The sequence below is a fragment of the Panthera onca genome (genome assembly GCF_046562875.1).
Source record: "Panthera onca isolate mPanOnc1 chromosome Y unlocalized genomic scaffold, mPanOnc1 haplotype 2 h2.ChrY_unloc_1, whole genome shotgun sequence".
NCBI classification, from domain to species: Eukaryota; Metazoa; Chordata; class Mammalia; order Carnivora; family Felidae; genus Panthera; species Panthera onca.
In genome coordinates, this window is record NW_027675864.1 from 2,170,914 (window position 1) to 2,192,715 (window position 21,802).

Sequence of the window (21,802 nt, forward strand, 5' to 3'; positions counted from 1 at the left end):
CCCCAGACTGAGATGTCTCCAGGACTGTAGGGGCAGATCCATGTTCTCTCTTGTTCCCTCCTTGGTCTAAAGTCGTCAGAATTCCACCCCCACCCCCTCCAAAGAAATTTGGTTCCATGCGTGTGTAATAAAGCTAGAATTTCCTTGTTGTTCACCCAACTCCCGGCTCCTCACGCCTCATTTTCTTTCTTTCTTTCCTTTTTTCACTGCCACTCTTTCTGGACGAAAGATCGAATATGTGTGGAAAGTTGTTGCAATAGTTGGTATTCTCAATACCAATTGCAATAGTGGGATATTCTTAATCCCACACCTTTCCGAGTTTTAACTGGATTCCAACGCTTTGACCAAGGATACTGTCTAAGAAATTCAAGCGTATCACTGTTAATAATGTAAGGATTTGTATGGCTTTGAATGTCATGGGCTCAGTGATTACAAACCAAAAGATTCAAAGTTCAACTGTGTACACATTCTTAAGACGTTTCTAAAGATTTTATATTGAAATGTAATGTTTATGTTTACTGAGCTCCTAAAGGAAATGGTAGACACTCAGAAGGTTTTGTTTAGTAAAATTAACTTGGGAAATTCTTTATAAGTGGGTACAATTGAAAGTGCATTGAGAAACCACACGGTTTCTATTAAAAACCAATGAGTGAATTTCAAAAAATAAATAAACAAATAAAAAACTGGTGCTGGTTATGGACATGGATGGAATCCACTCGGAAATGACTTGGCCTTGTACCAATCTCACATACTGATCTGGGAATCTTTCCAGGATAATTTATTTTAAAATAGAAATCACATAGTGTAAATGAGTATGGGTAAGGTGGTGACTAAACCTGCATACATAATAGCCGTTGGAATTCTCTGAAGTATTACTGATCTAGAGCGGTGGTACATTTTTTTTTGGCAAAAATAACTGGTTGAGGTTATCTTTGGGCAAAATAGATTTTCCTCACTTGTGTTTGTCATTGTTGATGGATAACAGGAAATATCCACATTACCATGCATCACTCTTATAAATATCATGGCAGTTGGTTAACAGTTTTGCTCCAGGACTTTCCTTTATTATCTTATGTCCATGCACAGTTATTTTAGCAGGTATTGGTCTTTTATTTGACAAAGACCACAGGGATCAAACAGGAGAGCCACACAGAGTACTTTTCACTTTTATGATAGTGTTTATATCCTGTGGCCCAGCATGGAATTCTTGATTATCCAAGTGACCTCCGTTATTGGTGGCAGCAAGACTTAATGGTGTTTAGTCAGTGGTGCTGCAGCCAGATTTTACTGCGATATCGGAAGGGCCAAGGAGTGATTTTGTACCACTATTCTTTCAAGTTTAAGTATTCTGCAATTGAACCATCCATCCCAGGCAGATACATGACCTATTAAATCTTCCATATTACGGTTTCTCTCTGCTTGGCAGCTTTTTAGGGGAATAATGAGAGTTGTGATTTTTTAAAATTTTCTTTTAATATTTATTTACTTTTGAGACGGAGAGAGACAGAGCATGAATGGGGGAGGGTCAGAGAGAGAGGGAGACACAGAATCTGAAGCAGGTTCCAGGCTCCGAGCTGTCAGCACAGAGCCCGACGCGGGGCTTGAACCCACGGACTGTGAGATCATGACCTGAGCCGAAGTCGGACGCTTAACCAACTGAGCCACCCAGGAGCCCCAAGAGTTGTGATTTTGACTCTTGGGCTTGTAGAGTTCAAATGGCATAGCTTCCTAATATACAGTTTTCAGTAAGCCTCATATTCTTTTTTTCACTACTCAATGATAATGTGTTGTTACAAATACTGCCACATGAGTAAATAAAAGTGAATAATTATTTAAAAGATGCAGAGGGTTAAAGTATATTTGTTTCATAGGAAGCTTATATAAATTTTCGTTACTAGCTTCCATTGCCAATGGTATTTCAAATACAGAGGTTTTTCTCCCTCACCCTTCCCAAAGTAACTGTTTTAGCTAATTAGCCCCTGAGGAAAAGATACATATTTGTACAACTTCCCTATTGTATATAATTGTATAGTAATTAAAAATGAATCCAATGACCATATTAGAATGTAGTTTCAACATATAGCTTATCGAGGTAGCTTCCCAGAGGGTTTTGAAATTAGATGTAGCTGGGAGGATAACTTTGCTCAGCACAGCTTTGAAACACAACCATTGACACCATGCAGTTATTTGAACTTAACTGAGAATCTTAGTTTTTCCCTGCTATACCTTGTTACTTTATTGCACTTGAACTTGCATTCATGCTTTGGGTTATCTGGGCTATCTGATTTCGGTTTGGATCTGAATGTCCATCCTGAATTCAATATGTTGTTTAGCTGGTCCCTTAAAAAATATTGCCATTTCTGGTTTAAAAAACAGGATGTTAAAAAAAAATCTTTGTTTTTGCCAATTTTTAAGAAAACCTTGCTGAAGTTTTGTTTTACATTTTATAAAATGTGAAGAAACAACTAATATAGTTGATTCATCTATTAATAGGAAAATGAAAGTATTTTATGTATCCTTTTGGGAAGACCGTGAAAAGGAACTTGACACGGTGGCCTTTCTGGTGAGGCATTCATTTACTGTCTTCTAAAATGAGTCTGCGCTTAGGTTGTACAGATTTTTGAAATAATTCCCATAGTCTTTATTCATTCTCATACCTTTATATGTCATATGGCACAAGTAAGGAGGAAGGTTATGACCTTGCTATGCTTGAGTGCCTATATGTGGTGACTGGCACCTCAAATAAGCTTTTGAATTCCTGATGTCATTTTTATCCCCCTTCTACTTGTCACCCAGCAAATTAATTTTCCTTACAGAACCAGTAATGTTATAATTGTGAAGAGCAAGCTTCATTGTTGTTTACTGTCACTGTTGTGCTGTGTGTTTTGTCCAAGTTTGAGTACACAATTGATCCAGTATAATTTAAACCGGTGGCTGACACATATTAATTTGCTGTGTGCAAACAATAGTACTAGTGTTCTGAACACTGTTGAATAAAAATGCATGAAACATATTTGGATACAAAGAAATCTGAGCAATTTTGAACTCATAGTTTTTTGGTGTTCCAAGGATTGCCATGGAGCTCTTAAAATCAGTGTTTTTAGTGCATATATAATTTATATATATAATATTTATATCATTTAGTGGGTATATATATTATATAGTGGATATATATATGTATATATATATACATATACATGTATATATATATATACATGTATATATATATATATATATACATGTATATGTATATGTATATGTGTAAGTATATATACATATATAAAATTTGCTTTATTGGTGTGTTTAAAATATTTTTGGTATATTGTTATGTCTTATGGGAATTAGAACTCAGTTGTTTGTCATGGAGCTGAATTGTGTTCTTGGACAGTTTAATGTGCACATATGATTAAGATTTACAATCTGCTTGTACTTTTCTTTTTATTGTATTAACTGTAAATACGTGTTAGAGAATGTGCAGTGTCTAGCTCTCCTAATGATGTTGGAAAGTTTTTGAAATGGAATCTTATGTTTGCATGTGAATCACAAAGCAATGTGAGGAATTTTTATTTCTTTTGTTAACGGCAACATCCTGGAAGCCTGGAGATATGGTTTTTATGCTATTTTGGGAGTCAACAGTATGTCAATATCAAGTCTGATGATCTAGTGAATCTCTGAGACAATGCTTCATGCCAGAGTCCAATCCAGTACCCAGTTTGCCACAGTAAAGACTTTAAAACTGCATCAAAGTTCATTTTGAGTCCTGACTCCAACCCCCTTCTAGTAGTGATAGAAACCCTAACACTCACGTATGTTTATATTATAAAAGAACATAATGTGCTGCATAAGAGTAGCAGCAGTAAAGGCTGTCTTAGAGAATAAAGTAAAGCCAGAATTTGCATTACAGCCTAGCTGGTAGATGTAGAGTGCTAGCAAGGGCAGGATTCATAGTATTATGTGCCCTGGATTTGTCTTTGTGTCTGAGTTCCTATCAATAATTGGAGGCAGCAGCGTACTAACTGTGGATCACATTGCCTGCAGTGGGATGAAAGATTGACAACTCGAAACCGTTAGAACTGTACGTAAGTTACAGAAAGGCTCTGTGCTTTAGTTTCCTGAAAAACCACATGTGGTTAGTAAAATAAACTATTGGACTACTGAGAGGATTAAAAAAGGATGTTAATGGGTGAACACATAGAAAATGCTTCATAAATGCTATTAATTGGAGGCATGTGGGCTGAAAATAAATATATATGCTGAGAAGTACTTGTGAGTTTAACATCCTGAAAATAGAGTGTGGTCTGAGAAAGCCAAAAGACAAATGATGATAAGGTAATGTATGAGTGGGTTTAGTTGAAGAAAGAGACAGCAGGTGGTGAGGTTAAGTTGATTTATTAGGTAGTTTTCACTGTTGGAGGTTTTCTAGACTTCCTTAGATATTTGGGGTCTTTTTGTCCTTTGTTCTGAAATATATATAAAAGATACTGTTATATAAATATATTTGTCCTTTGTTCTGAAATATATTTAAAAGATACTGTTATCTAAATATATTTAAAAGATACTGTTTCCAAAATTCCAAAATTCTCTATCTGAGAATTTATACAAATAATAAGAGTTACCGATCACAAACTTGCCAAATGTCAACACGAAATTTTCATTTTGGGTAAGCTCGGTAATGTGTGCTTTAAATCCGTGTGAGTTTACATGTACAAAACTAAATTTGAAGCAATATGTGTGAGTTTTTTACATCCTTTGTTAAAGGAGACAAGTAAGTGCAGTAGTTAGATTTGAAATAGCAGAACGTTGTTACCATAGGGAAAAGATAGCCTCACAGTTGAAGCATGGACACACTCATCTTTAGATTTGGGTCTAATGCCTGTGACTTCGCTCTGATTCCACTCCCACCTGCAGAAGGAATGACACCATATTCTAGGTTAGGGAGCAAGTCAAAGTTACAGTAGCTGAAATTAACAATAAAAGAATTTCCCTAGATAGAACTTATCCGGTGGCAAGAAGATCAAAACTGAGCCTGGCTGCAGATTTTGCAAGACCAATGACTTATCGTCATCACTCCCTTGTCTTGGCAATGGCACCTTACATTGAAATTTATAACATGCGGAACATATCCAGAGCCCAAAAGGAAAGCAGTGCTCAGAAAAGATGGGACAGTATGGCTCCCAAGCAAATTTGAATAAATATTATAGGGGACTCAATACTGAACTTCTCTTACTTTGAAAGGTATTCATAGAAATGTTAATGTTTAGATTCTTCCAACTATTGAAAAAAGGTATGTAAAGTGTGTATGTATATATATATGTGTATGTGTATGTATATATATATACACACATATATATATTTACATATTCAAATATATATACATATATACATATATGTCTGTATACATATACACATATACATATACACATATGTATATATACATACATACATACACATATATATATACGTATATATACATATATATAAATATATATATACACATATACATATACACATATGTATATATACATACATACATACACATATATATATACGTATATATACATATATATAAATATATATATATATATTTCTCTCTTCTAGGATGTTTTAAAGTACATATTCTTTAAATGTTTAGTAGAGACAGTAGAGAAAAAAAGGGTGTGATTTACGGGTCTGCACTCAGATTAAAATAAGATTACGGAAGTATAGTATACATTCAAAAGGACATATATTATTTTTTTCATGTTTGTTTATTTTTGAGAGAGAGACACCGTGTGAGCAGGGGAGGGCCAGATAGGAAGCCACAGGATCGAAGCACGCTCCAGGCTCTGAGCTGTCAGCACACAACCTGATGTGGGGCTCGAACTCACAAACCGTGAGATCATGACCTGAGCCAAAGTTGGAGACTTAACGACTGAGCCACCCAGGCACCCAAAAAGGACATATATTATTAAAAGTATTCTGAGCACAGCTTGATGAAGTTAAGTTCAATATACCTGTGGAACCTGCACTCATTAAACAAGGTACCAGTACCCTAAGGGACCACCTGTGCCTCTTTCAGTCAAGGTCTATGTCTCCTTTGGGACAGCAATTATTCTGACTTCTTACAGAATATACAACTTTTGCTTGTTTTGGGACTATATAGAAATGGAATTATGTGTCCTATACCTAGCTTCTTCACTCAAACTTATGTTAGTGATATTCATGTTATTGTGTGTGTAGATCCTTTATGCTCATTGGTGTATAGAATTTCCTTATATGAATAGTTTACAATATTTCCGCAACTCTTTGTGGACATTTAGGTAGGTTCTGGCTTAGGGTCATTATGAATGAAACTTCAGTGAATATTATAGGACACGTTGTTTGGTGAACATGTTTTAGAATAGTATTTATTTATCTAGGAGGGAATTTGCTGGGTCACATGTCATCCAATTTATCAGCTTTGGTAAGATTCCTGCAAACTGTTTCCAAAATGGTTATACCAATTTACCTGAACTTCTTTCTATAGTAGTGCCTGCGTAGTGTCTGTGAGCTCTGAATACTTGATAGCCTTGCCAACACTTGCTAATATGGTCTTTTTCATGTTATCTATTCTGGCAGGTGTACAGATTTTTTATTTTATTTGAGAAATTTCAATCCAAGTATTGTATACGAATAGTTAAAAAAAGAAACACAACATCCAAATTGCAGATCAGGACTTGCAATAAACAAAACAAAAGCTTTGTTTCCCCCACGAACACCTCTTCCCCAGAGGCAACACTTTCTTTTGTTTTCTTTTTTCTTTTTTTTTTTAAATCAGGGTTTTTTTAAACAGACCATTTTGTATGAACAATTTTAGATTTAGAGACAAATTGCACAAAAAATACAGTTTCCTCACCCCCACTAGTTTCTATAGTACCTTGCACTAATGTGGATACATTAATTATAAGTGGTGGATGAGCCATTATTGATTGACACATTATCATTAGACACATTATCATTAAGAGTTAGGGTTTATTTTGTGTTATATAGATTCATAAGTTTTGAGAAATGTAAATGGTATGTACCTACTATTGCAGTATCATACAGAATAGTTACACCACCCTAAAGAGCCCTGTGCTCCACCTATTACCACTTCCTCTCTCCCCCTAAACCCTCTTAGCCACTGGTCTTTTTACTGTCTCCGAATGTGTTTTTGTTGTTGTTGTTCTTGTCGTTGTTGTTGTTGTCATTGTTGTCGTTTTGTTTTGTTTTGTTTTGTTTTTCCAGAATGTTATCATAGTTGGAAACGTAAAGCATATGGCTTTTTCGGATTGGATCCCTTCACTTAGTAACCCACATTTAAGTTTCCGCCATGACTTTTAAGTAGCTCCCTTTCTCCCTCTTTCCTTCCCTCCTCTTCTATCTCTCTGCCTTCCTTTCATTAAGGGAGTTTATTTTTTAAACCAGCTTTTGGTTTACAGAAGAAGACTGGGAAGTGCAGAGTTCCCTGTTCTCCCTCCTACCCCCCAAAACATAGTGTTCCCTATTGTAAACTTCTTGTGTCAGTGTAGTGCATTTGTTACAACGGATGAGCCAATATGGAAACTATTCTTAACGAAATGTCCAATATCACCCCCGTTGTTGAACATAGTGTTGGAAGTCTTAGCATCAGTAATCAGACAGTAAGTGAAATTAAAGGTATCATCATTTGCAAAGATGAAGTCAAACTTCCACTTTTTGCAGATGACATGACACCATACATGGAAAATCCGACAAACTCCGCCAAAAGTCCTCTAGCACTGATACATGAATTTAGCAATGTTGCAGGGTACAAAATCAATGTACAGAAATTGGTTGCGTTTTATACACCAATAATGAAGCAACAGAAAGAGAAATAAAGAAACGGATCCAATTTACAATGCACGAAGAGTCAAAAAATACCTAGGAATAAACCTAACCAAAGACGTAAAATGTCTGTATGCTGAAAACTATAGAAAGCTCGTGAAGGAAATTGAAGAAGATACAGAGAAAGTGAAAAACCTCCCATGCTCGTGGATTGGAAGAATAAATATTGATGACATGTCAATACGACCAAACACAGTCCTCATATTATATGCAGCCCCAATCACATTGCACCAGCATTCTTCTCCAAGTTGGAACAAGCAATCATAAAATGTGTATGGAACCACAAAAGACCCTGAATAGCCAAAGTAATACTGAAGAAGAAAACCAAAGTGAGAGACACCACAATGCCAGACTTTAGCCTGTACCACAAAGCTATAACCATCAAGTCAGCATGGTATTGACACAGAAACAAATATATAGACTTAATGGCATAGAATAGAGACCCCAGAACTGGACCCACATACGTATGGCCAACTAATCTTTGACAGAGCAGGAAAGAATATCCAATGGAAAAAAATACAGTCTCTTTAACAAATGGTGCTGAGAGAAGTGGACAGCAACATGCAGAAGAATGAAACTAGACCACTTTCTTACACCACTCACAAAAATAAACTCACAATGGATGAAGGACATGAATGTGAGACAGGAAACCATCAAACCCTGGAGGAGAAAGCAGGAAAAATCGTCTCTGACCTCAGCGTCAGCAAGTTCTTAGTTGACACATCTCCAAAGGCAAGGGAACTAAAAGCAAAAATGAATCATCAGGACCTCATTGATATAAAAATCTTCTCCACAGTGAAGGAAACAATCAACAAAACTAAAAGGCAACTGACCGAATGGGAAAAGATGTGTGCAAAAGTCATACTGGATAATTCGCTACTATCCAAAACCTATCAAAAGAACTCACCAACTCCATACCCGGGAAACAAATAATCCAGTGAAGAAACGGGCGGAAGACTTGAACAGACACTGTTCTAAAAAAGACATCCAGATTGTCAAGAGACACATGAAAAGATGCTCAACAGCACTCCCTGTCAGGGAAATCCAAATCAAAACCGCACTGAGATACCACCTCCTGCCAGTCAGAGTGGCTGATGTGAGCAAATTAGAAGACTATAGATGCTGTTGAGGATGTGGAGAAACAGGAACCCTCTTGCACTGTTGGTGGGAATGCAACCTGGTGCAGCCGCTCTGGAAAACAGTGTGGAGGTTCCTCAAATCATTAAAAATAGATCTACCCGAAGACCCAGCAATAGCACTGCTAGGAATTTACCCAAGGGGTACAGGAGTGCTGAAACATAGGGGCACATGTACCCCAATGATTATAGCACTACTTTCAACACAGCCAAACTATGGAAAGAGCCTAGCTGTCCATCAACTGACAAGTGGATAAAGAAGTTGTGGTTTATGTATATACAATGGAATACTACTTGGCCATGAGAAGGAATGAAATCTGGCCATTTGTGGCAACGTGGATGGAACTGGGGGGTATTATGCTATGTGAAATAAGTCAGGCAGAGAAAGACAGATACCATATGTTTTCATCCATGTGTGGATCCGGAGAAACATAGCAGAAGACCATGGGGGAGGTGATGGGGGGAAAAAGTTATAGAGAGGGAGGGAGGCAAACCATAAGAGACTCTTCAATACTTATAACAGACTGAGGGTTGATATGGGGTTGGGGAGAGGGGAAAGTGGGTGACGGGCATTGAGGAGGGCACCTGTTGGGATGAACACTGGGTGTTGAGTGGAAACCAATTTGAAAATAAATTACATTGAATGAAAAAGGAAATCCAGGGGTGGCTCGTACTGAATATGAGGATAGCTTTCCATTTTCAGCACTTTATGAGCGTGAGGTAGTAGTAGCTTAAGCTGCATAGATGAAAGTTTTGTTTGTGTGTTTAAGAAAAGGAGTTGAATAAAGACAGAGGCCTGTCACATGTATCACGTTGACCTTCGCAAGTTTCTCTTCTGATTGTTACCATGACTTATCACTCTTAGTGATTCACCTAGTTTGGAGTCATCCTTTCATGCGGAAGTGGATTTCAGTTGATCATGGTAGGTGGTCCTTGTAGTATTTTGTGAATGAATTGTGAATGTGGTGATGATGGATGGATATGCTGGTTGCTTTCAAAAGCACTTACACGGACGGTGTAACACGTTTTCTACCCTTGGAATCCCATATGGTCTCTTACTCCCTGTGTATGACTTACCTGAAATACCATGAATTGGTAGGTAGTGTATAGGTTTTAGTGGCACTGAATGCCCTACTGGCCACTCACACAGAATTCGTTGCCACTTTGCTCTTAAGCACACAATGACTCGGTCTTCCCTAAGCTGCATGAAAGTGAGCATGGATACTAACTAGGCAAACTGTTTGCTGCTGCTGTGAAGAACAGCTTCGTGAACTGTGAGCTGTAGCAACACAGGTATGGAACCCTAAGCAAGGCACAGTATATCGGTATTCTTTGAAAGGGAAGAGTAGTTATTTCATTTTGGATTTCAGTGCCTTGCATGACAAGTCACTTAATTAGCTAAAACCCTCTTAGAGTCATGTTTGATTGCAAGTTGTGTGTACTGTCCACCGCTAAGTGTCACTTCATTTAGATGGAATTAATGGAGGCTGAAGCACCCGTGCATTCACCTCTAGGACAAGCCTCTTGAACAGCTTTGGGCAGCCCACAGTGATAAGATATGCAGACATTGTGACCTCACAAAGCGCCTGGTCTCCTAGGAACTGCGGTGTAACTCTCACAGCCTGCCTCCTGATTTGGCTTCATGGTAGGAAATTCATCAGGGGTCTGTGTCGGCCGCGAGACCAGGCAAGCATGGGCGGCCCATAGCGGCCTCACATCCTGAGCTGCAAGAAGAGGCGGCATCGCTGGCCCCGGGAGGCCCTGGCCCTGGCCACTGGGGAAGGAGCCTCTAGCGCTACAGGAGGGGCTGCCTCCAGACGTGCCGGCTAGCTGCCAGGCGGAGGCGCCACGGAGCCCGGACGGTGGCGGTCTGCCAGAGGAAGGTGCCGCCCCCACCGCCGCAGTCCCGCGAGGACAGCAGCCCCCGTAAGCCCGCGGCACCCGGGCCCTGCTCCAGGGGCCGCACCCTGGAGGAGAGTGGGAGGGCGGCCACCCCGACGCTGACCACCTTCCCCACCATTCGCGTAGCGGGCGACGTGTGGGTCGAGAGCAGCCTGGCAGAAGCACGGCTCCAAGCGCGCCAAGTCCTCGGAGTGAACCTGGGACCCGTGGTGAGACTCTGCCGCTTCCCAGTGCCTGGGCGTGAGGGGCGGGCCACCGCCGCGCGACCTCTCAGCCCCGGGACGGGTTGTGCCTGGAGGGATGAACCAGGGACAGCCGGGACCGCGTCCCCTAGTGCATTTTAGGGGCGAAGAAGCACCAGATGGTCCAAGTCAGCGCCCCCGGGTTGCGGAGCCGCCTTCTGGGACTCAGGGGCAGCTGTGCCCCTCTGCTTCCTCCCAGCACCTGGTCTGCGGAGGGAGGAGACCCCTGGACCTCAAGGGAGGTCCCCTTTCGTCCTAACCGCAGATTGAGATGTCTCCAGGACTGTAGGGGCAGATCCATGTGCTCTCTTGTTCCCTCATTGGTCTGAAGTCGTCAGAATTCCACCCCCACCCCCTCCAAAGGAATTTGGTTCCATGCTTGTGTAATAAAGCTAGGATTTCCTTGCTGTTCACCCACCGCCGGCTCCTCCCGCCTAATTTTCTTTCTTTCTTTCCTTTTTTGACTGCCACTCTTTCTGGTCGAAAGATCGAATATGTGTGGAAAGTTGTTGCAATAGTTAGTATTCTCAATATCAATTGCAATCGTGGGTATTCTGAATCCCACACTTTCTCGCGTTTTAACTGGAATCCAACGCATTGACCAAGGGTATTTTCTAAGAATTTCTAAGAAATTCAAGCGTATCACTGTTAGTAATGTAAGGATTTCTATGGCTTTGAATGTCATGGGCTCGGTGATTACAAACCAAAAGATTCCAAGTTCAACTGAGTACACATTCTTAAGACGTTTCTAAAGATTTTATATTGAAATGTAATGTTTATGTTTACTGAGCTCCTAAAGGAAATGGTAGACCCTCGGGAAGTTTTGTTTGGTAAAATTAACTTGGGAAATTCTTTATAAGTGGGTACAATTGAAAGTGCATTGAGAAACCACACGGTTTCTATTAAAAACCAATGAGTGAATTTCAAAAAATAATAAAACAAATAAAAAACTGGTGCTGGTTATGGACATGGATGGAATCCACTCAGAAATAACTTGGCCTTGTACAAATCTCACATACTGATCTCGGAATATTTCCAGGATAATTTATTTTAAGATGGAAATCACATAGGATAAAGGAGTAGGGGTAAGCGTGGTGACTAAACCTTCATACATGATAGCCATTGGAATTCTCTGAAGTATTACTGATCTAGAGCGGTGGTACATTTTTTTGGCACCAAATAACTGGTTGAGGTTATCTTTGGGAAAATAGACTTTCCTCACTTGTTTTTGTCATTGTTGTTGGATAACAGGAAATATCCACATTACCATGCATCACTCTTATAAATATCATGGCAGTTGGTTAACAGTTTTGCTCCAGGACTTTCCTTTATTATCTTATGTCCATGCACAGTTATGTTAGCAGGTATTGGTCTTTTGTTTGACAATCAAAGACCACAGGGATCAAACAGGAGAGCCACACAGAGTACTTTTCACTTTTATGATAGTGTTTATGTCCTGTGGCCCAGCATGGAATTCTTGATTATCCAAGTGACCTCAGTTATTGGTGGCAGCAAGACTTAATGGTGTTTAGTCAGTGGTGCCGCAGCCAGATTTTACTGCGATATCGAAAGGGCCAAGGAGTGATTTTGTACCACTATTCTTTCAAGTTTAAGTATTTTGCAATAGAACCATCCATCCCAGGCTGAAACATGACCTATTAAATCTTCAACATTAGGGTTTCTCTCTGCTTGGCAGCTTTTTAGGGGAATAATGAGAGTTGTGATTTTTTAAAATTTTCTTTTAATATTTATTTACTTTTGAGACGGAGAGAGACAGAGCATGAATGGGGGAGGGTCAGAGAGAGAGAGGGAGACACAGAATCTGAAGCAGGCTCCAGGCTCAGAGCTGTCAGCACAGAGCCCGACGCGGGGCTCGAAACCACGGACCATGAGATCATGACCTGAGCCGAAGTCGGACGCTTAATCGACTGAGCCACCCAGGCGCCCCGAGAGTTGTGATTTTGACTCTTGGGCTTGTAGAGTTCAAATGGCATAGCTTCCTAATATACAGTTTCTCAGTAAGCCTCATATTATTTTTTTCACTACTCAGTGGTAATGTGTTGTTACAAATACTGCCACATGAGTAAATAAAAGTGAATAATTATTTAAAAGATGCAGAGGGTGAAATTATACTCGTTTCATAGGAAGCTTATATAAATTTTCGTTACTAGCTTCCATTGCCAATGGTATTTCAAATACAGAGGTTTTTCTCCCTCACCCTTCCCAAAGTAACTGTTTTAGCTAATTAGCCCCTGAGGAAAACATACATATTGGTACAACTTCCCTATTGTATATAATTGTATAATAATTAAAAATGAATCCAATGACCATATTAGAATGTAATTTCAACATATAGCTTATCGAGGTATCTTCCCAGAGGGTTTTGAAATTAGATGTAGCTGGGAGGATAACTTTGCTCAGCACAGCTTTGAAACACAACCATTGACACCATGCAGTTATTTGAACTTAACTGAGAATCTTAGTTTTTCCCTGCTATACCTTGTTACTTTATTGCACTTGAACTTGCATTCATGCTTTGGGTTATCTGGGCTATCTGATTTCGGTTTGGATCTGAATGTCCATCCTAAATTCAATATGTTGTTTAGCTGGTCCCTTAAAAAATATTGCCATTTCTAGTTTAAAAAACAGGATGTTAAAAAAAAAATCTTTGTTTTTGCCAACTTTTTAGCAAAACCTTGCTGAAGTTTTGTTTTACAACTTATAAAATGTGAAGAAACAACTAATATAGTTGATTCATATATTAATAGGAAAATGAAAGTACTTTATGTATTCTTTTGGGAAGACCGTGAAAAGGAACTTGACACGGTGGCCTTTCTGATGAGGCATTCATTTACTGTCTTCTAAAACGAGTCTGCGCTTAGGTTGTACAGATTTGTGAAAAAAATCCCATAGTCTTTATTCATTCTCGTACCTTTATATCTCATATGGCACAAGTAAGGAGGAAGTTTATGACCTTGCTATGCTTGAGTGCCTATATGTGGTGACTGGCACCTCAAATACGCTTCTGAATTCCTGATGTCATTTTTATCCCCCTTCTTCTTGTCACCCAGCAACTTAATTTTCCTTACAGAACCAGTAATGTTATAATTGTGGAGAGCAAGCTTCATTGTTGTTTACTGTCACTGTTGTGCTGTGTGTTTTGTCCAAGTTTGAGTACACAATTGATCCAGTATAATTTTAACCGGTGGCTGACACATATTGATTTGCTGTGTGCAAACAATAGTACTAGTGTTCTGAACACTGTTGAATAAAAATGCATGAACATATTTGGATACAAAGAGATCTGAGCAATTTTGAACTCATAGTTTTTTGGTGTTCCAAGGATTGCCATGGAGCTCTTAAAATCAGTGTTTTTAGTGCATATATAATATATATATATATTATATTTTATATTTATATTATAAATATATATATATATTATATTTTATATTTATATTATAAATATTTATATTATTTAGTGGGTATATATAACATATAGTGGAGGTGTATATATATACACATATATATATATAGGTGTATATATATACACATATATATATATGTGTATATATATACACCTATATATGTATATATGTGTATATATATACATATATAAAATTTACTTTATTGGTGTGTTTAAAATATTTTTGGTAGATTGTCATGTCTTATGGGAATTAGAACCCAGTTGTTTGTCATGGAGCTGAATTGTGTTCTTGGACAGTTTAATGTGCACATATGATTAAGATTTACAATCTGGTTGTACTTTTCTTTTTAATGTATTAACTGTAAATACTTTTTTTAATATTTTAAAATATAGCCTTTATTCTCTCTTACATATGTGAATTTATTTATTTTTTTTAATTTTTTAATATATGAAATTTACTGTCAAATTGGTTTCCATACAACACCCAGTGCACATCCCAAAAGGTGCCCTCCTCAATACCCATCACCCACCCTGCCCTCCCTCCCACCCCCCATCAACCCTCAGTTTGTTCTCAGTTTTTAACAGTCTCTTATGCTTTGGCTCTCTCCCACTCTAACCTCTTTTTTTTTTTTTTTCCTTTCCCTCCCCCATGGGTTTCTGTTACGTTTCTCAGGATCCACATAAGAGTGAAACCATATGGTATCTGTCTTTCTCTGTATGGCTTATTTCACTTAGCATCACACTCTCCAGTTCCATCCATGTTGCTACAAAAGGCCATATTTCATTTTTTCTCATTGGCACGTAGTATTCCATTGTGTATATAAACCATAATTTCTTTATCCATTCATCAGTTGATGGACATTTAGGCTCTTTCCATAATTTGGCTATTGTTGAGAGTGCTGCTATAAACATTGGGGTACAAGTGCCCCTATGCATCAGTACTCCTGTATCCCTTGGATAAATTCCTAGCAGTGTTATTGCTGGGTCATAGGGTAGCTCTATTTTTAATTTTCTGAGGAACCTCCACACTGCTTTCCAGAGCGGCTGCACCAATTTGCATTCCCACCAACAGTGCAAGAGGGTTCCTGTTTCTCCACATCCTCTCCAGCATCTATAGTCTCCTGATTTCTTCATTTTGGCCACTCTGACTGGCGTGAGGTGGTATCTGAGTGTGGTTTTGATTTGTATTTCCCTGATAAGGAGCGACGTTGAACATCTTTTCATGTGCCTGTTGGCCATCCAGATGTCTTCTTTAGAGAAGTGTCTATTCATGTTTTCTGCCCATTTCTTCACTGGGTTATTTGTTTTTTGGGTGTGGAGTTTGATGAGCTCTTTATAGATTTTGGATACTAGCCCTTTGTCCGATGTGTCATTTGCAAATATCTTTTCCCATTCCGTTGGTTGCCTTTTAGTTTTGTTGGTTGTTTCCTTTGCTGTGCAGAAGCTTTTTATCTTCATAAGGTCCCAGTAATTCACTTTTGCCTTTAATTCCCTTGCCTTTGGGGATGTGCCGAGTAAGAGATTGCTACGGCTGAGGTCAGAGAGGTCTATTCCTGCTTTCTCCTCTAAGGTTTTGATGGTTTCCTGTCTCACATTCAGGTCCTTTATCCATTTTGAGTTTATTTTTGTGAATGGTGTGAGAAAGTGGTCTAGTTTCAACCTTCTGCATGTTGCTGTCCAGTTCTCCCAGCACCATTTGTTAAAGAGACTGTCTTTTTTCCATTGGATGTTCTTTCCTGCTTTGTCAAAGATGAGTTGGCCATACGTTTGTGGGTCTAGTTCTGGGGTTTCTATTCTATTCCATTGGTCTATGTGTCTGTTTTTATGCCAATACCATGCTGTCTTGATGATTACAGCTTTGTAGTAGAGGCTAAAGTCTGGGATTGTGATGCCTCCTGCTTTGGTCTTCTTCTTCAAATTTACTTTCGCTATTCGGGGCCTTTTGTGGTTCCATATGAATTTTAGGATTGCTTGTTCTAGTTTCGAGAAGAATGCTGGTGCAATTTTGATTGGGATTGCATTGAATGTGTAGATAGCTTTGGGTAGTATTGACATTTTGACAATATTTATTCTTCCAATCCATGAGCAGGGAATGTCTTTCCATTTCTTTATATCTTCTTCAATTACCTGCATAAGCTTTCTATAGTTTTCAGCATACAGATCTTTTACATCTTTGGTTAGATTTATTCCTAGGTATTTTATGCTTCTTGGTGCCACTGTGAATGGGATCAGTTTCTTCATTTGTCTTTCTGTTGCTTCATTGTTAGTGTATAAGAATGCAACTGATTTCTGCACATTGATTTTGTATCCTGCAACATTGCTGAATTCATGTATCAGTTCTAGCAGACTTTTGGTGGAGTCTATCGGATTTTCCATGTATAATATCATGTCATCTGCAAAAAGCGAAAGCTTGACTTCATCTTTGCCAATTCTGATGCCTTTGATTTCCTTTTGTTGTCTGATTGCTGATGCTAGAACTTCCAGCACTATATTAAACAACAGCGGTGAGAGTGGGCATCCCTGTCGTGTTCCTGATCTCAGGGAAAAAGCTCTCAGTTTTTCCCCGTTGAGGATGATGTTAGCTGTGGGCTTTTCATAAATGGCCTTTATGATCTTTAAGTATGTTCCTTCTATCCCGACTTTCTCAAGGGTTTTTATTAAGAAAGGGTGCTGGATTTTGTCAAAGGCCTTTTCTGCATCGATTGACAGGATCATATGGTTCTTCTCTTTTTTTTTGTTAATGTGATGTATCACGTTGATCGATTTGCGAATGTTGAACCAGCCCTGGTTCAACAGCCCTGGGAATGAATCCCACTTGATCATGGTGAATAATTCTTTTTATATGTTGTTGAATTCGATTTGTTAGTATCTTATTGAGAATTTTTGCATCCATATTCATCAGAGATATTGGCCTGTAGTTCTCTTTTTTTACTGGGTCTCTGTCTGGTTTAGGAATCAAAGTAATACTGGCTTCATAGAATGAGTCTGGAAGTTTTCCTTCCCTTTCTAGTTCTTGGAATAGCTTGAGAAGGATAGGTATTATCTCTGCTTTAAACGTCTGGTAGAACTTCCCTGGGAAGCCATCTGGTCCTGGACTCTTATTTGTTGGGAGATTTTTGATAACCGATTCCATTTCTTCGCTGGTTATGGGTCTGTTCAAGCTTTCTATTTCCTCCTGATTGAGTTTTGGAAGAGTGTGGGTGTTTAGGAATTTGTCCATTTCTTCCAGGTTGTCCAATTTGTTGGCATATAATTTTTCATAGTATTCCCTGATAATTGTTTGTCTCTCTGAGGGATTGGTTGTAATAATTCCATTTTCATTCATGATTTTATCTATTGGGTCATCTCCCTTTTCTTTTTGAGAAGCCTGGCTAGAGGTTTGTCAATTTTATTTATTTTTTAAAAAAACCAACTCTTGGTTTCGTTGATCTGCTCTACAGTTTTTTTAGATTCTATACTGTTTATTTCTGCTCTGATCTTTATTATTTCTCTTCTTCTGCTGGGTTTAGGCTGTCTTTGCTGTTCTGCTTCTATTTCCTTTAGGTGTGCTGTTAGATTTTGTATTTGGGATTTTTCTTGTTTCTTGAGATAGACCTGGATTGCAATGTATTTTCCTCTCAGGACTGCCTTTGCTGCATCCCAGAGCGTTTGGATTGTTGTATTTTCATTTTCGTTTGTTTCCATATATTTTTTAATTTCTTCTCTAATTGCCTGGTTGACCCACTCATTCGTTAGTAGGGTGTTCTTTAACCTCCATGCTTTTGGAGGTTTTCCAGACTTTTTCCTGTGGTTGATTTCAAGCTTCATAGCATTGTGGTCTGAAAGTATGCATGGTATAATTTCAATTCTTGTAAACTTATGAAGGGCTGTTTTGTGACCCAGTATATGATCTATCTTGGAGAATGTTCCATGTGCACTCGAGAAGAAAGTATATTCTGTTGCTTTGGGATGCAGAGTTTTAAATATATCTGTCAAGTCCATCTGATCCAATGTATCATTCAGGGCCCTTGTTTCTTTATTGACTGTGTGTCTAGATGATCTATCCATTTCTGTAAGTGTGGTGTTAAAGTCCCCTGCAATGACCACATTCTTATCAATAAGGTTGCTTATGTTTATGAGTAATTGTTTTATATATCTGTGGGCTCCGGTATTTGGTGCATAGACGTTTATAATAGTTAGCTCTTCCTGATGGATAGACCCTGTGATTATTATATAATGCCCTTCTTCATCTCTTGTTACAGCCTTTAATTTAAAGTCTAGTTTGTCTGATATAAGTATGGCTACTCCAGCTTTCTTTTGGCTTCCAGGAGCATGATAAATAGTTCTCCATCCCCTCACTCTCAATCTAAAGGTGTCCTCAGATCTAAAATGAGTCTCTTGTAGACAGCAAATAGATGGGTCTTGTTTTTTTTATCCATTCTGATACCCTATGTCTTTTAGTTGGCGCATTTAATCCATTTACGTTCAGTGTTATTATAGAAAGATACGGGTTTAGAGTCATTGTGATGTCTGTATGTTTTATGCTTGTAGTGATGTCTCTGGTAATTTGTCTCACAGGATCCCCCTTAGGATCTCTTGTAGGGCTGGTTTCATGGTGACAAATTCCTTCAGTTTTTGTTTGTTTGGGAAGACCTTTATCTCTCCTTCTAGTCTAAATGACAGACTTGCTGGATAAAGGATTCTCGGCTGCATATTTTTTCTGTTTAGCACACTGTAGATATCGTGCCAAGCCTTTCTGGCCTGCCAAGTTTCAAAGGAGAGATCAGTCACGAGTCTTATAGGGCTCCCTTTATATGTGAGGGCACGTTTATCCCTTGCTGCTTTCAGAATTTTCTCTTTATCCTTGTATTTTGCCAGTTTCACTATGATATGTCATGCAGAAGATCGATTCAAGTTACGTCTGAAGGGAGTTCTCTGTGCCTCTTGGATTTCAATGCCTTTTTCCTTCCCCAGTTCAGGGAAGTTCTCAGCTATAATTTCTTCAAGTACCCCTTCAGCACCTTTCCCTCTCTCTTTCTCCTCTGGGATACCAATTATGCGTATATTATTTCTTTTTAGTGTATCACTTAGTTCTCTAATTTTCCCCTCATACTCCTGGATTTTTTTTTATCTCTCTTTCTTTCAGCTTCCTCTTTCTCCATAACTTTATCTTCTAGTTCACCTATTCTCTCCTCTGCCTCTTCAAGCCGAGCCGTTGTGGTTTCCATTTTGTTTTGCATTTCGTTTAAAGCGTTTTTCAGCTCCTCGTGACTGGTCCTTAGTCCCTTGATCTCTGTGGCAAGAGATTTTCTGCTGTCCTGTATACTGTTTTCAAGCCCAGCAATTAACTTTATGATTATTATTCTAAATTCATTTTCTGTTATATTATTTAAATCCTTTTTGATCAGTTCATTAGCTGTTGTTATTTCCTGGAGATTCTTCTGAGGGGAATTCTTCCGTTTGGTCATTTTGGATAGTCCCTGGAGTGGTGAGGACCTGCAGGGCACTTCCCCTGTGCTGTGGTGTATAACTGGAGCTGGTGGGCGGGGCCGCAGTCCGACCTGACGTCTGCCCCCAGCCCACCGCTGGGGCCACAGTCAGACTGGTGTGTGCCTTCTCTTCCCCTCTCCTAGGGGCGGGACTCACTGTGGAGTGGCGTGGCCCGTCTGGACTACTTGCACACTGCCAGGCTTGTGTTGCTGGGGATCTGGCATATTAGCTGGGGTGGGTAGGCAAGGTGCATGGGGGCTGGAGGGGCAGGCTTAGCTCGCTTCTCCTTAGGTGATCCACTTCAGGAGGGGCCCTGTGGCAGCAGGAGGGAGTCAGATCCGCTGCCGGAGGTTTGGCTCCGCAGAAGCACAGAGTTGGGTGTTTGCGCTGCACAAGCAAGTTCCCTGGCAGGAACTGGTTCCCTTTGGGATTTTGGCTGGGGGATGGGCGGGGGAGATGGCGCTGGCGAGTGCCTTTGTTCCCCACCAAGCTGAGCTCTGCTGTCCTGGGGCTCAGCAGCTCTCCCTTCCTTTGTCCTCCAGGCTTCCCGCTTTCTGAGCAGAGCTGTTAACTTATGACCTCCCAGACGCTAAGTCGCGCTTACTGTCGGAACACAGTCCGTCCGGCCCCTCCGCTTTTTCCAGCCAGACTCGGGGGCTCTGCTTGGCGGGCGAGCCGCCCCTCCAGCCCTGCTCCCTCCCGCCAGTCTGTGGAGCGCGCACCGCCTCGCCGCCCTTCCTACCCTCTTCCGTGGGCCTCGCCGCCCTTCCTACCCTCTTCAGTGGGCCTCTCATCTGCGCTTGGCTCCGGAGACTCCGTTCTGCTAATCCTCTGGCGGTTTTCTGGGTTCTTTAGGCAGGTGTAGGTGGAATCTAAGTGATCAGCAGGATACGTGGTGAGCCCAGCGTCCTCCTACGCCGCCATCTTCCGGAACCCTCTTCATAAATACTTGTTAGAGAATGTGCAGTGTCTGGCTCTTCTAATGATGTTGGAAAGTTTTTGAAATGGAATCTTATGTTTGCATGTGAATCGCAAAACAATGTGAGGATTTTTTATTTCTTTTGTTAACGTCAACACCCTGGAAGCCTGGAGATATGGTTTTTATGCTACTTTGGGACTCAACTGTTTGTTAATATCAAGTCTGATGATCTAGTGAATCTCTGAGACAATGCTTCATGCCAGAGTCCAAACCAGTACCCAGTTTGCCACAATAAAGACTTTAAAACTGCATCAAAGTTCATTTTGAGTCCTGACTCCAACTCCCTTCTAGTAGGGATAGAAAGCCTAACACTCACGTATTTTTATATTATAAAAGAACGTAAGTGTGCTGCATAAGAGTAGCAGCAGTAAAGGCTGTCCTAGAGAATAAAGTAAAGCCAGAATTTTCATTACAGCCTAGCGGGTAGACGTAGAGAGCTAGCAAGGGCAGGATTCATAGTATTATATGCCCTGGATTTGTCTTTGTGCCTGAGTTCCTATCCATATTTGGAGGCAGCAGCGTACTAACTGTGGATCACATTGCCTGCGGTGGCATGAAAGATGGACCACTCGAAACCATTAGAACTGTACCTAAGGTACAGTAATTCTCTGTGCTTTAGCTTCCTGAAGAACCACATGTGGTTAGTAAAATAAACTATTGGACTGCTGAAAGGATTAAAAAAGGATATTAATGGGTGAACGCATAGAAAATGCTTCATAAATGTTATTAACTGGAGGCATGTGGGCTGAAAATAAATATATATGCTGAGAGGTACTTTCAAGTTTAA

At 39.7% G+C, this 21,802-nt stretch overlaps 1 pseudogene; it reads left to right on the forward strand.

Moving 5' to 3' along the window:
* Window positions 1-8,616: 8,616 nt before the first annotated feature.
* LOC145715253 (uncharacterized) lies at window positions 8,617-11,402 on the forward strand (annotated as a pseudogene).
* The last annotated feature ends 10,400 nt before the right edge of the window (window positions 11,403-21,802 follow it).